Source organism: Zingiber officinale, chromosome 1B (assembly GCF_018446385.1).
Source record: "Zingiber officinale cultivar Zhangliang chromosome 1B, Zo_v1.1, whole genome shotgun sequence".
NCBI lineage: Eukaryota > Viridiplantae > Streptophyta > Magnoliopsida > Zingiberales > Zingiberaceae > Zingiber > Zingiber officinale.
The window spans coordinates 72,997,306-73,014,056 of NC_055986.1; positions in this window are offsets into that span (position 1 = coordinate 72,997,306).

The following is a 16,751-nucleotide window of genomic DNA, read 5'->3' on the forward strand; positions in this document are numbered from 1 at the left end:
ACTAGAGAGAGTGGCTGGAATGTGACAACAGCGACACCAAGTGGTGGCCGAGGTGATGGATCGGTCGAAGGGGCGGCGACTGAGAAGGATCGGGAGCAAAGAGGCGAGATCAGGAAATAAAGCTTGGCATAGTCGAAGCGTGTCGAAGCTCTTGCTCATGGTCGAGAGAAAGGACGACGGTGGGACGACGATCTGATGTGTAACAACCACCCTTCTTACTACTACTCTCTAAGGGCGACTGTTACCTAACTCCTACTCTACTTACTAGTGTCACTTATGCTATTATTAGCGACACTTAGATTTATCACGGTTCAGAGAAATTCCTACCGAAAAATTTCGGCAGAGTCTCCCCTGTACCGGTGACCAAATCTATAATACACAAGATATATACACAGCCACATGCGGCTGGTTCACAATTTATTCACAACCACGCAGTAATAAATCATATCATAATCAAAAACTAATCTAGCAACATGAACTAAACTCAATCTCCCAGAATGAAGCATAATACGTTACAATGCACATCAAACTCAATCATAACTCATAATTTCATAACGGAAATAAGGAAAATGAACTAGACATAAACTCTAAATAAATAAGTCTTGCTAGTCCCCTCTGGACCTCTCCATAGTTCAGTCACCACACACATCCATCATCACCACCACCCTGTCGCCTCCCTTCATATCTTAGCTTTTCCTTTATCTGCAGTAGGAGGAAAGAAAACAAAATCTATAAGCGAAAACGCTTAGTAAGTACTAATCTATCTCACAAAACTCGAAATGCATAAATGTAATGCAATAATACTGAAACTGAAATGCTAAAGCAAATCTACATGTGCTCATGGTATACAGAAAATGAAACTGAATACTAAACATGCTCACTATCTAACAGGATAATAAGAAATGAACACTGTAAGCTTAGAATTAAAGAAACTAACAATGTAAACTTAGAATCAAAGAAACTAACCATTCTTATTTATTCTAAGCTTGGAACTTATTTCATTTCTTATATCCTTGTGTTAGAAATTAATCTTTTAATTTCTATCTTTTACTTTCTTCTTCTTTCTTTCTTCCTTCTTACTTAACTTTTCTTTTCTTTGGTTTTCTTTTCTTGGGCCCAGGCCTAGTACCAACTCATGCGCGTTCCCTAATAGGTTGGGGTTGCGAGCCACCAATCCTAAAAGAGCAGACCTCGGTCTACCAGGGCCAAGACCTCGGAAATGGTCACCTGGATTTGTTTAACGACAAGCTCTTGGATGTCGGGTACTAGCCTCTTACTTTAATTTACTTGTTATCTCTTTTTAATTAGACCTTGGTCTTTTTCTTTACTCATACTTCTCATAATCCTTTATTAGAGCTTATTAGAATCCTTTAGATATATATCTAACAAGTATAGGATTACAACTAACCAAGCATGCTATATAAAAATAACACGAAGGAAAACAAATCTGAACTCCCTAAGCCTGTTATAAAATAGAGCAAAGGAAAGCAAATCTGGACTTTCTAAACATGCTGTAAAATAGGGCAAAAATGCTACTTTAGGGATTCTAATCATGTTATAAAACATAGACAAAGAATACTACTTTAGGGCTTCTTAAGCATGCTATAAAATAGACAAAGGATGCTACCTTTAGTGATTCTGATCATGCTGTAAAAACAAACAGACATAGAATGCTACTCAACTTCTTAAACATGCTGTAAAAACAAATCTCTAATCAACTTTAACTATGTACAACATGACCTTAAAGCAAGGAAATTCATGTACAACATACAACTCAAAGAATTCAACAGCAAGCCAAGACAATGCATCCTTAAGTGAACTCATGGCAGCAACATGGGATAACTATAATGATCTGTTTGGTATGATCCTAAACAGGGCAGCAAGGAATCAACCGAAACTCCACTGTGCACGGCCAAAATCCCCAGCAATAATTAAGGATAGAATGCATACAATTCTACTTGGTATTAGAAACATACTCCATGCTCAACTAACCTAAACAAAACCTTGATTTCCCTATGAAGCTCACGGCAGAACACCCAAAAGCCCAAATCCTTATAGCATGTTTCGGATTCAAGAAACTCAGGAAAAACAAGGAAACGAAAACTGAAAGATCGGAGCAACTCCTACCGCAGGTGAGTAGTACTTACCGCCGGTTCTTGGACTTACAACCGAAGAGAGGAAGAGATTCTAGGGTTTCGGCCGAAGCTTCTCCTTTGTGCTTCCGAGCTCCTTCCGTCGGGATGACCACGCACGATGAAGCTTGGAGATTGGCCGGAAGAGTCCTTTCACCGGCACCGGAGAGGAACCCTAGTGCCGTCGCCTCGGTGTGTTTTCCGCCCGAGCCGCCGCTGTCGCGCGAGAGAGGTGAGGAGAGAAAGGATTTCGGGAGAAAAAGATCCTTTTCCGAAAAATCACTTAAGTTTTTCCCTCTTATTATCTCTAGGGTTTCCATATAACTTTACTTTAAATATTTTTCTCTCCATACCTAGTTTACAAAACCGTGTAGCTCAGCCGATTGGGCCGGTTTTGCTTGGGTCAGTCCGACCCGAGGTCGTGGGTTCGAACCTCGTCTTCAACAGTTTTTGTCAAAATTTCTTTCTTTTTGTAAACATACTAAATGACCTCCAAAAATTGCATAAAAATACTCTAAAAATTTCTAAAAATCTCTAGAATATTTTAAAAGCATTTCCAAATATTTTTATGGACATTTGGAACTCGAAATAGGAAAAATTGGGTTGTTACAATCCCCCATACCTTATAAAAAGTTCGTCCTCGAACTTAGAATAGCTCTGGATACTTCTGTCTCATACTGTCCTCCCGCTCCCAAGTGATTTCCTCGTGCTTCTGGTTCTGCCAGACGACCTTCACTAGTGGTACTTCTTTATTTCTCAATCTCTTGACTGCTCTGTCCACTATCTGTGTAGGTCTGCTCTCATAACTAAGATCCTCTTGGATCTGCACTGACTGAGGCTGAATCACTTGGCTCGGGTCATGGAGACACTTCTTTAGCATAGAGACATGAAACACATTGTGTATTGATGACATGTCTTGTGGTAAGTCTAGCCTGTAAGCTACTTTCCCAATCCTCTCTATGATCAGGTAAGGTCCTACATAGCGAGGACTTAATTTGCCCTTCTTGCCAAATCTCATCACTCCCTTCATAGGAGCGACCTTGAGGAAAACTGAATCTCCTACTTGGAATTCCAATGGCCTACGGCGTGTGTCAGCATAACTCTTCTGTCTGCTCTGGGCAGTCTCAATTCTCTGTCTGATTTTCTGGATTGCTTGAGTAGTCTCATCTATCACCTCTGTCTGAATGCCCAACTCTGCTTCTATCTCTTTTCTCTCTCCTGCTTCTTGCCAGCATATGGGTGATCTGCATTTCCTGCCATAAAGTGCTTCATAAGGTGCCATCTTGATGGTGGCCTGATAGCTATTGTTGTAAGCGAATTCAGCTAAGCACAAATACTTGCACCAACTTCCTTTGAAATCTAGCGCACAAGCTCTGAGCATGTCTTCTAAAATCTGATTCTCTGTCCATCAGTCTGTGGATGGAAAGCTGTGCTGAACTTGAGTTTGGTGCCTAGTGCATTCTGAACGCACTCCCAAAAGTGTGAGGTGAAGCGCCCATCTCTATCAGAAACGATAGATTTAGGAACTCCATGAAGTCTGACTACCTCTTTAACATATAGCTGGGCCAACTGCTCTATGGAGTGGGACACCTTGATGGCTAGGAAGTGAGCAGACTTGGTCAATCGGTCTACTATTACCCATATCGCATCATATCCATTGGTGGTTCTTGGAAGACCTGTTATGAAGTCCATGGAAATGTCTTCCCATTTCCATCCTGGTATTGGAAGAGGATGAAGAACTCCTCCTGGTCTCTGGTGTTCTGCTTTGACTCTCTGACATGTCAAGCAGGTACTGACATACTTAGCTACATCTCTTTTGAGTCCCGACCACCAAAACCTCTGTTTCACATCTTGGTACATCTTGGAAGACCCAGGATGCATGGAATAAGGTGTACTGTGAGCTTCCTCTAAGATCTTCTTTCTCAATTCCTCATCATTGGGAACACAAAGAAATTCCGCTGTCTGCTACTCTAAACTCCGAGTTGTCTTCTTTTGTATCCCCGCTTGATCTTCCGGATGTCCGGATCTTCACTTTGCTTTCTCTGTATCTCCACAAGCAATGTAGACTCTAAGGTCAATGCAGAGAGTTGCCCTTCGATAATTTCAAGTCCAAAATCGACAACTCCTACTGCGGTGGCTAGTGATGACAAGGATATCAGGGATGCACTAGATTTTCGGCTGAGTGCATCTGCCACTTTGTTAGCTTTGCCTGGGTGGTTAAGAATTTCACAGTCGTAATCTTTGACCAACTCCAACCACCTACGCTGTCTCATGTTTAAGTCCTTCTGAGTGAAGAAGTACTTGAGACTCTGATGATCTGTGAAAATTCTACACTGGACTCCATACAAATAATGTCGCCAGAGTTTAAGTGCAAAAACTACAACTGCCAGCTCGAGATCATGAGTAGGGTAGTTCTTCTCATAGTCTTTGAGTTGTCTGGAAGCATAAGCTATGACTTTTCCTTCTTGCATGAGTAGAGCTCCTAAACCCATCTTGGAAGCATCACTGTAGATGTTGAAACTCTTGTCACTCTGTGGGACTGTCAGAATGGGAGCACTGATCAATCTCTTCTTTAGCTCTTGGAAGCTCTGCTCACATTTATCTGACCATTCGAATCTCTTGTTCTTTCTGGTGAGGGTTGTTAGTGGAGAAGCTATCCTGGAAAATCCTCCACGAACTTCCTGTAGTACCCTGCTAAACCAAGGAAACTTCTGATCTCTCTGACGTTCTTGGGTCTACTCCAGTTGTTGACCGCTTCCACTTTGGCTGGATCCACTTGAATGCCTTCCTTAGAAATTATGTGACCTAAAAACGCCACCTGATTTAACCAGAACTCGCACTTGGAGAATTTAGCATAAAGCTGCTTCTGCGTGTCATGCTCCTCTGGGGTCCTTGAATAGACCAGAATGTCATCGATGAATACAATGACAAATTTGTCAAGATATTCTCTGAACACTCTGTTCATTAAGTCCATGAAGACCGCAGGTGCATTGGTCACTCCAAATGGCATAACTACAAACTCGTAGTGTCCATATCTGGTTCTAAATGCCGTTCTGGGTATATCTCTTTCTTTCACTTTCAGCTGATGGTACCCAGAGCGCAAGTCTATCTTTGAGAACACCGTCGCTCCTCTTAACTGATCAAATAAGTCATCGATCCTGGGAAGGGGGTACTTGTTCTTGATCGTCACTTGATTCAAAGCTCTGTAATCTATGCACATCCGCATTGTCCCATCTTTCTTCTTGACAAACAACACAGGAGCTCCCCAAGGTGAGTGACTAGGGCGAATGAAGCCTTTGTCCAGTAACTCCTGTAGTTGCTCTTGTAACTCCTTCAGCTCTGCTGGAGACATGCGATACGGAGCTTTCGAAATTGGACCGGTTCTAGGAACCAATTCAATCTCAAATTCCACCTCTCTGTTGGGAGGTTGTCCAGGTAGCTCTTCTGGAAATACTTCTGGATACTCGCATACTACCCGGACCTCCTCCTGCTGGAGTCCCTTCTGCTCTTCTGCCTTTACTATGTATGCAAGAAAACCTGCACACCCTTTAGCTAACATCTGGTGTGCTGCTAGGGATGAGAGGAGCTTCTGGGTCTTCCTCCTTGGCACTCCGGTGAACTCAAAAGTTGGCTCACCTTCTGGACTAAAAATTACTTTCTTTCTGCGGCAGTCCACTGAGGCACTATACTTGCTGAGGAAATCCATACCAAAAATGATATCAAAGTCCTGCTATAATTCCTTGTCTGCAATTCTAACCAGTACAGCTCGAAGCCACTGATTGGATTCCATGACTTCCCCAGAAGGTAGGGTTGTCAGGAACTTGGAGTTCATACTTTCTGTAGGCACCTGTAAACTACTGGCAAAAGGTATCGATACAAAAGAATGGGTCGCCCCAGTGTCAAATAGTACAGTAGCTACGTGCTGGAAAATAACTACTTGACCTGTTACGACCGTGGAGGCACTAGCCGCTTCTTCTTTGGTGAGGGAGAATACTCTGGCACCATCAAAGGCTGGAACTGGTGGGGCTTCTAACCTTCCTTGACTGATGTAGGGTCCCTCCAATGCTGTTTCCATATGGTGCAACTGTGCAGGCTGGCCTCCATATTGTAATGGTTGTGGCTGAGGTACTTTGAATTTGTTAGGACACTCTTTAGCCATGTGTCCCTCCTGACCACAGGAGTAACATCCAGTTTTACCCAAAAGGCAGGCTCCTGGGTGTATTCTCCCACATTTGGGACAGGGAGGGAACTTGGTCTGCTTGTTTGCTGGTCCTCCCTTCTGGCCACCTCCTGTGTTCCACTGCTTCCTTTTACCTTTGCCCTTCCAGTTCTGCTTGCTTGACTGTGACTTCTGGCTTCCTGCTGTCTTGTCCTCTGTCTTCACTGATTGATGTTGTGTTCGCTGTGCTTTGATGTTGTTGATGTAATGTTCAGCGATTAACGCTCTACTGATCAATTCTGTGGTCTCAGCATTCTGAGCATCAGCCTGACTCGCTCCTTCTCTGTACTCACTAGCTCTGGACAGAGACGAGCTAGCCTGTTGAACTTCTTGGCTGCTTCTTCCACTGACAAGTCACCTTGTTTGAACTCTATAAACTCCTCGTAGTGCTTGTTGGTAATCTGCAGGTGGAAGAACTCTTCATAGAACTCTGACTGGAAATCTGCCCAGGTCATCTGATCAGCTGCTCTCTTGGTCTTTATCCTCTCCCACCACATACGAGCATCTCCAGACAGACAGAAAGAGGCGCACTTGACCTTCTCGACTTCTGGCCAGTCAAGAAGCTCCATAGTGCTCTCTGGTTTCAGCTTCAGCCACTGTATAAGATAAGCTTCTGGTCTCTGAGGTGCTGTGACGGTTCCCTGAGTGGCTGGTGGAGTCTCAGTTACCACTGGGGTCTCTGCAGTGACAACTGGAGGAGGGGGAGGAACTGCTTGCTGGTTTGCCATCAGATTGGCAATCACTTGCTGCTGCTCTGCTACTTGCCTCTGGAGCTGAGCAACCACTTCAGAAAGGTTGGGCTCAGTTGCTCTAGGCACTTCGTTCCCTTGAGCTGGTTCCTCAGTGTGAGTGGCACGGGGACGTCCTCTTCTTGCCATCTATTTATTCAAGGTAAAAGCTTGATATCTTTCTTTAACCCTTCTAATCATACTTAAATATGAATAAAGAAAAGGGAAATTAAATCTTCTATCTTACTTTAGTACTCAAAAAAAAACAAGTACTCTATACTGCAGTTAATAATAAGGAAAGCAGAATAAAGAAAGAATTTAAATACTTTCTTACTTGGAGACGGCGAGGATGATGCTGATGTGTGTGTGATGCTGGAGAATGGAACACTGCTCTGATACCAACTGTAACAACCACCCTTCTTACTACTACTCTCTAAGGGCAACCGTTACCTAACTCCTACTCTACTTACTAGTGTCACTTATGCTATTATTAGCGACACTTAGATTTATCACGGTTCAGAGAAATTCCTACCGAAAAATTTCGGCAGAGTCTCCCCTGTACCGGTGACCAAATCTATAATACACAAGATATATACACAGCCACATGCGGCTGGTTCACAATTTATTCACAACCACGCAGTAATAAATCATATCATAATCAAAAACTAATCTAGCAACATGAACTAAACTCAATCTCCCAGAATGAAGCATAATACGTTACAATGCACATCAAACTCAATCATAACTCATAATTTCATAACGGAAATAAGGAAAATGAACTAGACATAAACTCTAAATAAATAAGTCTTGCTAGTCCCCTCTGGACCTCTCCATAGTTCAGTCACCACACACATCCATCATCACCACCACCCTGTCGCCTCCCTTCATATCTTATCTTTTCCTTTATCTGCAGTAGGAGGAAAGAAAACAAGATCAATAAGCGAAAACGCTTAGTAAGTACTAATCTATCTCACAAAACTCGAAATGCATAAATGTAATGCAATAATACTGAAACTGAAATGCTAAAGCAAATCTGCATGTGCTCATGGTATACAGAAAATGAAAATGAATACTAAACATGCTCACTATCTAACAGGATAATAAGAAATGAACACTGTAAGCTTAGAATTAAAGAAACTAACAATGCAAACTTAGAATCAAAGAAACTAACCATTCTTATTTATTCTAAGCTTGGAACTTATTTCATTTCTTATATCCTTGTGTTAGAAATTAATCTTTTAATTTCTATCTTTTACTTTCTTCTTCTTTCTTTCTTCCTTCTTACTTAACTTTTCTTTTCTTTGGTTTTCTTTTCTTGGGCCCAGGCCTAGTACCAACTCATGCGCGTTCCCTAATAGGTTGGGGTTGCGAGCCACCAATCCTAAAAGAGCAGACCTCGGTCTACCAGGGCCAAGACCTCGGAAATGGTCACCTGGATTTGTTTAACGACAAGCTCTTGGATGTCGGGTACTAGCCTCTTACTTTAATTTACTTGTTATCTCTTTTTAATTAGACCTTGGTCTTTTTCTTTACTCATACTTCTCATAATCCTTTATTAGAGCTTATTAGAATCCTTTAGATATATATCTAACAAGTATAGGATTACAACTAACCAAGCATGCTATATAAAAATAACACGAAGGAAAACAAATCTGAACTCCCTAAGCCTGTTATAAAATAGAGCAAAGGAAAGCAAATCTGGACTTTCTAAACATGCTGTAAAATATGGCAAAAATGCTACTTTAGGGATTCTAATCATGTTATAAAACATAGACAAAGAATACTACTTTAGGGCTTCTTAAGCATGCTATAAAATAGACAAAGGATGCTACCTTTAGTGATTCTGATCACGCTGTAAAAACAAACAGACATAGAATGCTACTCAACTTCTTAAACATGCTGTAAAAACAAATCTCTAATCAACTTTAACTATGTACAACATGACCTTAAAGCAAGGAAATTCATGTACAACATACAACTCAAAGAATTCAACAGCAAGCCAAGACAATGCATCCTTAAGTGAACTCATGGCAGCAACATGGGATAACTATAATGATCTGTTCGGTATGATCCTAAACAGGGCAGCAAGGAATCAACCGAAACTCCACTATGCACGGCCAAAATCCCTAGCAATAATTAAGGATAGAATGCATACAATTCTACTTGGTACTAGAAACATACTCCATGCTCAACTAACCTAAACAAAACCTTGATTTCCCTGTGAAGCTCACGGCAGAACACCCAAAAGCCCAAATCCTTAGAGCATGTTTCGGATTCAAAAACTCAGGAAAAACAAGGAAACGAAAATCGAAAGATCGGAGCAACTCCTACCGCAGGTGAGTAGTACTTACCGCCGGTTCTTGGACTTACAACCGAAGAGAGGAAGAGATTCTAGGGTTTCGGCCGAAGCTTCTCCTTTGTGCTTCCGAGCTCCTTCCGTCGGGATGACCACGCACGATGAAGCTTGGAGATTGGCCGGAAGAGTCCTTTCACCGGCACCGGAGAGGAACCCTAGCGCCGTCGCCTCGGTGTGTTTTCCGCCCGAGCCGCCGCTGTCGCGCGAGAGAGGTGAGGAGAGAAAGGATTTCGGGAGAAAAAGATCCTTTTCCGAAAAATCACTTAAGTTTTTCCCTCTTATTATCTCTAGGGTTTCCATATAACTTTACTTTAAATATTTTTCTCTCCATACCTAGTTAACAAAACCGTGTAGCTCAGCCGGTTGGGCCGGTTTTGCTTGGGTCAGTCCGACCCGAGGTCGTGGGTTCAAACCTCGTCTTCAACAGTTTTTTTCAAAATTTCTTTCTTTTTGTAAACATACTAAATGACCTCCAAAAATTGCATAAAAATACTCTAAAAATTTCTAAAAATCTCTAGAATATTTTAAAAGTATTTCCAAATATTTTTATGGACATTTGGAACTCGAAATAGGGAAAATTGGGTTGTTACATGATGAGATTGGGGAGGAAGAGTTCGGCGATGAACAGTGGCGGCGTGGAATGAATCGGGTGAGAGAGAGATGGAGGAGGAAATAAACTTAGGTTATACTTTATAATCTTGGATAATTAATCCAATCAACTCCCAACTTAATTGGGATATCTAAATAGGTTTCCTCCTAACCTAATCGATTCATCCCCTCAAAACGAGTCATACAGACTATTTAAATCTCAAACAAATTTTAAAATTTTTAAAAATTCTAATAAGGTTATTTCTCCAATAACACTTATTATTTAATTTGTCGTATCTTACATTCTCCCCTACTAATAAAAATTTGATCCCTAAATTTACAGCTCAACTCAAGATATTCTCATCTAAGGGTAGCAACTAAGCAACACACTCATATACTAGTTCATCCTAATATCATCAACAATTCTCCAACAGTGAGGGATTAAAGATTTCCTTCTAAAACTACATGATGATCTACTTTCAAGTAGATAGTAATGACTCTGGGGGGTTATGAGCTCACCCAACTTCTGTTACTATGACATTTCTATCTATTGTAGTAAGCAAATTCTACCGGATGTAGATGATATTTACAATTACCTCTGAAATCCATATTGCACACTATTACATATCCTCTAACGTCTGTATAGTGTACTCAGACTGCCCATCTGTCTAAGGATGGAAAGTTATATTAAAGCGGAGCTCCGCACCCATGACTTGTTATAAACTCTCTTAGAACCATGAGATGAATCACGGATCTCAATACGATCTGATATCCAAAGGTACATCATAAAATTTGATGATCTCTCTACAATATAAAATAAGATTGCATATTATAACTCAATGTAAGAGCTGCACAAGACTATTTTTTTCAAGGCCCTTTTCTTTTTGGCATCGACATGTTGCTCATGTTTCTCTCTCTAAACCATTTCATTTTAATTTATAAAGATGTCTTGGAAATCATGACTTCGATAAAAATAAATATCACTTTACTAATTGCCAGGTAGTAAAGCCTCCTGACGAGATTCTTAATAACATTCATTCCATCCTTTTAGGACGGTGTAATGACTAGCACATGAGATATTATCATTATAAGATTTGGGGTTCGAATCTTGGTAAAATCGAGATAAATGTCTCCCCTATGTGCTAGTCATTATTTCAAAGGTTAGTAGTCGTCCGTGATTTACCTCCTCCGTGTTAATCTTGGGACGGATTGACGGGGGTACCGGGGACAAGCATATTCATCTTTTGCCAACTTGATAACATTCGTTCCACTAAGACAGTATCTCTATCGACAAACTCATGGTAGTTCTCTATCTTATCTTCAAGACTATTATTGTCATTTAACTGGACTTCATTACTTCAATGAGTTAAACCCATACAAACTCATGGCTTATCATGTGCAGGCTAGAGGTTTTGATAAGAGTAGCAACATCTATGTGAGTAAAGAAGTTGCTCTGGCAGCAATAAACTATTTACAGACAGTTGTTAGTTCCCATTGTCCCATGTTAATTTGTGTCATATGTTTCTCTTTAGCAGATATCCTATGCACAGAACACTACAGCTTGAGCCAAATTTATCCAATGTATATAAAAAAACTGAATACTTTTTCAAGCTAGTAATAAAAACAGGATAGATACATGAAATATTTATTGATATGACTAGTTTCGCTGTATAGAAATTTATCGCAGGGAAACTTGGTAGTGCCGCATGTAAAATCCATTCTTGATGTCTAGAAGCTTGTAATACCGATATTCCCCAGTTATAATAGTAGTTCACCTAGCAATGTTAAGCCGGAGAGATTGCATGCCCTTGGTAACTAATGTACAAACATCTTGGTCTAAATAATATATTTTCCATTTATTTTAAAGGATCATGGGAATCAGTATACTCAAGCACGAATGATGTTTAGTGTGAAAATGTTTAATTATACAAGTTAGATAATTCAAAATATAACTTCTATAATTACAAGATATAATATAGGCATTAAAACAGTATAGCTAATGAAGATATGCCATATCTCATAAATCAAAATTCTAGTACAATTCCGGACTTTAAACCTTGATGCAAAATGCACTTATACCCTGACAGTATTCAAAAGCATAATGCATGGGATAGTCAAAGAAGCTAATGAGATACATTGTATACATTTCAGTGCATCGTCGAGCATTCATGAAAAAGAGTTAAAATGTGATTACATTATAGCCAAGGTATTTCTAATGGCTCAATACCTTCTAAATCAGGCTGCTTGGTAGTTAACCTCCCTACCATCATGGTTAATAATGACAGCTGAAGTGAGCTTGCCCTTTTCATCTTTAAGAAATTGCTCTATCTCCATAACCACATTATCAGTAGCAGAAATTAACCTCCATCACTTAGACCTGAATCGAGCTCAAGGAGTCCCCTCGGATGGGTCTAGTGGTTAGCGCATGAGGTGTTATCACAATGAGGTATGGGGTTCGAATCTCGACAAAGTCGAGGTAAATACCTCCCTTATATGTTAGTCACTATTCCAAAGGTTAGTAGCCGCCCGTGATTTACCTCCTCCGTGTTGACCTTGGGACGGGTTGCTCGGGGGGGCGCTGGGGACGAGCGTATTCATCTTTTGCTACAATGAATCGAGCTCAAGGAGGGGAGATGGCTCTAGTGCTCGCAGACCACTTGCGTCCGAGTTCGCATGTTGGTGAAAGGTCGCTATGGCGATTGAGACTTGAGCGTCGGCAACCCCCAGCGACCTCCGGCAAGAGGAAGGAGTGAAGGTTGCTTCTGGCGAGCGCGACGGTGTGAGGTGAGATCTTTTACCTCACAACGGAAAAAGGAAAACCGCTCTAATCCCTAAATTTTTGTGATCTATCAAATCCTTCAAAGTATTGTCAGCTAGTTGGAGGTACTCAACAACCTAACCATAGCATGCTTAGACTTTAGTCATAGAGTTCAAGTGGTAAGCCAATTCATGGTGGAACTATCTATTCCTCATTGTGTTGTTGTCCTTTGTATTCCTCAGTTATATTAAAGGCACAATTCAGAAAGAAATTCTTTTCAAGCCATCAGAACTTGGTTCTTCAAGAATATACTGATGCTGTCTGCACTAGAAATGGCAAATGTTTGTGTTTTCTTAGAAAAGAAAGAAAGAACCAATTGTATACGTATTACCTCTTCCACAACAAAAGTACAATTATTTCATGAAATGATAATAAACATTCTAAGATTAATTATCACTTCATTGGGCATCATTACCAATAAAAATAATTGGTCCCTCTTAACTTAAGCCTATAAGGCACTATTGTACCAACAAGTATATCATGATTAGTAGGAGGTGACCTTAAAAATTATAAGGGATTCCAGAAATTCTCTAGGAAAATGTCTTTTATAGTGTGATCATGATCATTTACACATTGTAGGTTCATTGCCGTGTAAAGATAGAATAGAGTTATGGGTCCTGTTATGTATAAGCTTATCTAGCTCAAAGAGTTAATGATCAATATAACTTTCCTAGTAAAGCAATAAAGTCACATTGTGATGCTCAAGTTGTCATATGGATTGCTTCTATCTTGTCCTTGACCAGATGATCAAATATATTAAGAATGAATCTCATCTCACCCAGAAAAAGGTGTTGCCCAAGAAGATCTTCGTAGCTTTTGTAAATCAAATGTTCAACTAGTTAGATTTGTTCACAAGTCTTGATGTGGCGTCATAGAATCACCCTTCATCACAGATATTGCCTTCCAAGCCTTTTTCTGAACTTAGAGGATTTTGACAAGAACTTGACTACTATCAATAATTTCAAGCATCATGAATGATTGATGCAGCAAGGTTTCATAAATTAATAGAAAAAAAATGTGTATAATTTTCTAAGATTGTACTCCTTGATCTTCATTAGGTGGTTGACAAGTCGGACCCCTACTATCCAACTCGGTATCAGTTGGTGCTACAGAAAAACTATATTATCAAGTTCGGATCATGAAGTATCAACTTGTCACTATCATGGTTTTCCTCAACCATGATTATGAATGTGCTAACTCACCAAGTGTCATCATACTAAACCAAATTAGTGAGAACCCAATAGACATTTAACTAGTCTAACAATAAACTAAACATAGTAGTGAATCCAAAAGTATAATGACACTAGAGATATATCTTACTTCCTATAACTCAGAGATATTTTGTTACTGTCGGGTCCCAAAACTCAAAAGTCACATTGAGAAAATAAATCAAAAACTTTGAAATACAAAAAATAGGCTTCGCAAACTGGGCTCTGATACTAATAAAATTGTCATGCCCCGAAGGAGTCCTTATCCGATAAACGAACAACATCTCCCCCCTTATGACAACATATGAAATCTGAATACATGGCCACAAGGCAATACAAGATAATATCAACAGCTTACACGGATAAAAACAAACACAATCACGCAAAATAAGAAACTAGACTGCGTACTGGTATGACTAACCTCAGCAAATACATATTAGATAAAAGAACACCACAAGTCCAGAAATCCACACACAAGATATACAATACTTGAACTAGTTCGGAAAGCCAAAATACGAGAAAGAGTAATGGCAGAAAAATAAATTCTCGATGTGACGTGGGGCTGGCAGTCAGGACCTTTGAGCGACACGACATGTCATCTACCTGCTCACCTGGAAATAAAAGGGAAAGCAAGGGGTAATGAGTATAACATACTCCGCGAGTACAAGAAGATAGTACATGATAATAATATAAAGAGATCAAAGGGAGAAGTCTCAGAAGAAATACTTACCATAAAAGTAAGAGTACCTATGTAATCATCTGCTAAGCAAAAGTATAACTCATAATATAACATCTACTAACCTACTCAACCAGGTATAACCAATAAATCAAGAGTACCTATAGTACATCCAAACCCTGCACAAACAAATACATAACCAGCAAATAACAAGTCCTGACTAGCTCAATAATATGCTACCATGAATGGGTCTCGTGAATAGTCAAGGTATGTAAATAGTTCGCGGGAGAATGCTCTACCATGGATGGTCTCATGGGCGGACGGGATGAAGTAGTAATCTAGCACCTCAGCTAATAACTGCGAGAGAATACTCTACCATTGATGGTCTCGTGGACAGTCAAGGTATGTAAATAATCACTGTCCATGGGAGAACGCTTTACCACAAATGGTCCCATGGGCAGATAGGATAAGATAGCAATCTAGCACCTTTGCTTCTAACTGCGGGAGAACACTCTACCACGGGTGGCCCCGTGGGCAGTCAGGGTATATAAACAATCACTGCCTGCTGGAGAACACTCTACCATGGATGGTCTCGTAGGCAGGCAGGATGCATAAATGACTACTATCTGCTGGAGAACACTCTACCACGAATGGTCCTGTGGGCAGATAGGGTATATGCAGATACCAAGCCATGATGACAAATAAGTAGTAACAATCCATCCAAGGATAATGCTCTTCAAGCTACCCTACGGTTTAAAATCAACAGCGGATAGGCATGAGCCTAAATAATAACCAAGGGTGTAGTAGGATACTCGATATCTTACATTAAGGTATCAGCTTACCAATGTGTATGTTAGACCCCGTGGTAGTTTTGATGTGATCAACCAAGTTGGTTAGATCCTGCTTTATATTTGATCCTCGAGGTCTGTCGGGAGTGGAGCTTAGGCGTAACGGAGGTGTGCAGGACTAGCAAGACGAAGGGAGCCGATGGGCTCGGTGCATCCAAAAGCGAGAGAGGCTGGAAGAGTACTCGGTGGGCATGGAACGCGGGTGCGCGTAGGAGGGGCGGATGAAAAGGTCTCGGAGGAGAAGGCCGGAAATTGTGAGCCCTATTTCTATTGGTCAAATCACCTAAAAACGCAGCGTCGGTCAAGAAAGCCAAAGCGAAAAAGAAGTGGATAAAATAGCTCAGGCGCCACTTGAAGGCACCTTAAAGGTTTATGAAGGCACTTAAACTGGTCAAACACTGTTACTTGCAAAAGTTCTATCCGCTGAACCCTTAGGCGCCTGGACCCCTATTGAGGCGCTGACCTTCGAGATCAGATTTTCAGAGGCTATTTAAAGCCCTGGAGCTAGGAATTTACAACAACTTCTACATTCAACTCGTAAGCATTTCCAAGCATGATTCTGAGCCATTAGAGTGTAAAGGTTTCGCCAAAGAGAGGAGAATTTTTTAGTTTGTTTTCATATTGCCGGATTAACAACCCTCTTGGTTGTAACCATTGTTTTAAATTTTCTATTGCTTTATTTTTATTTACTATTGCATTAATTGAGTTGAACCGAGGAGGGTAGTTTTTATTTTGTTTTCGACAATTCCCCTCTCCTGGCCACCCACCACACGTATCGAGATCGCCTCAGGACTAACCGCCAAGCAAGCACTACAGACGATGTGAGGGCGGAACATCCATCCCCAGGTTCCACGGAGATTTACGGATAAAATGAAGGATGGAGTATTCTTTAAAACAAACTTTGATATTTTAATTACTATGAAATATGGTTTTGCAGCTCCTAAAGACAAAGAAGAAAACACGTGGAGCAAGAAGGAGCAAGCTGATTTCATCGCCAAGGGAAAAGCTAAATTCCACCTCCTCAGCGTTCTGTGTAACGCCCCGCCCCTTCCTGCTAAGGCGACGGGGGTTACTTGCGACACATACTTACTTAACACAGTGGAAGACTTACTTAGAGAATTTAAAAAAAAAACTTTTCTTACTTAAAAATCACCATAGACATAAAAGAACCACATAAC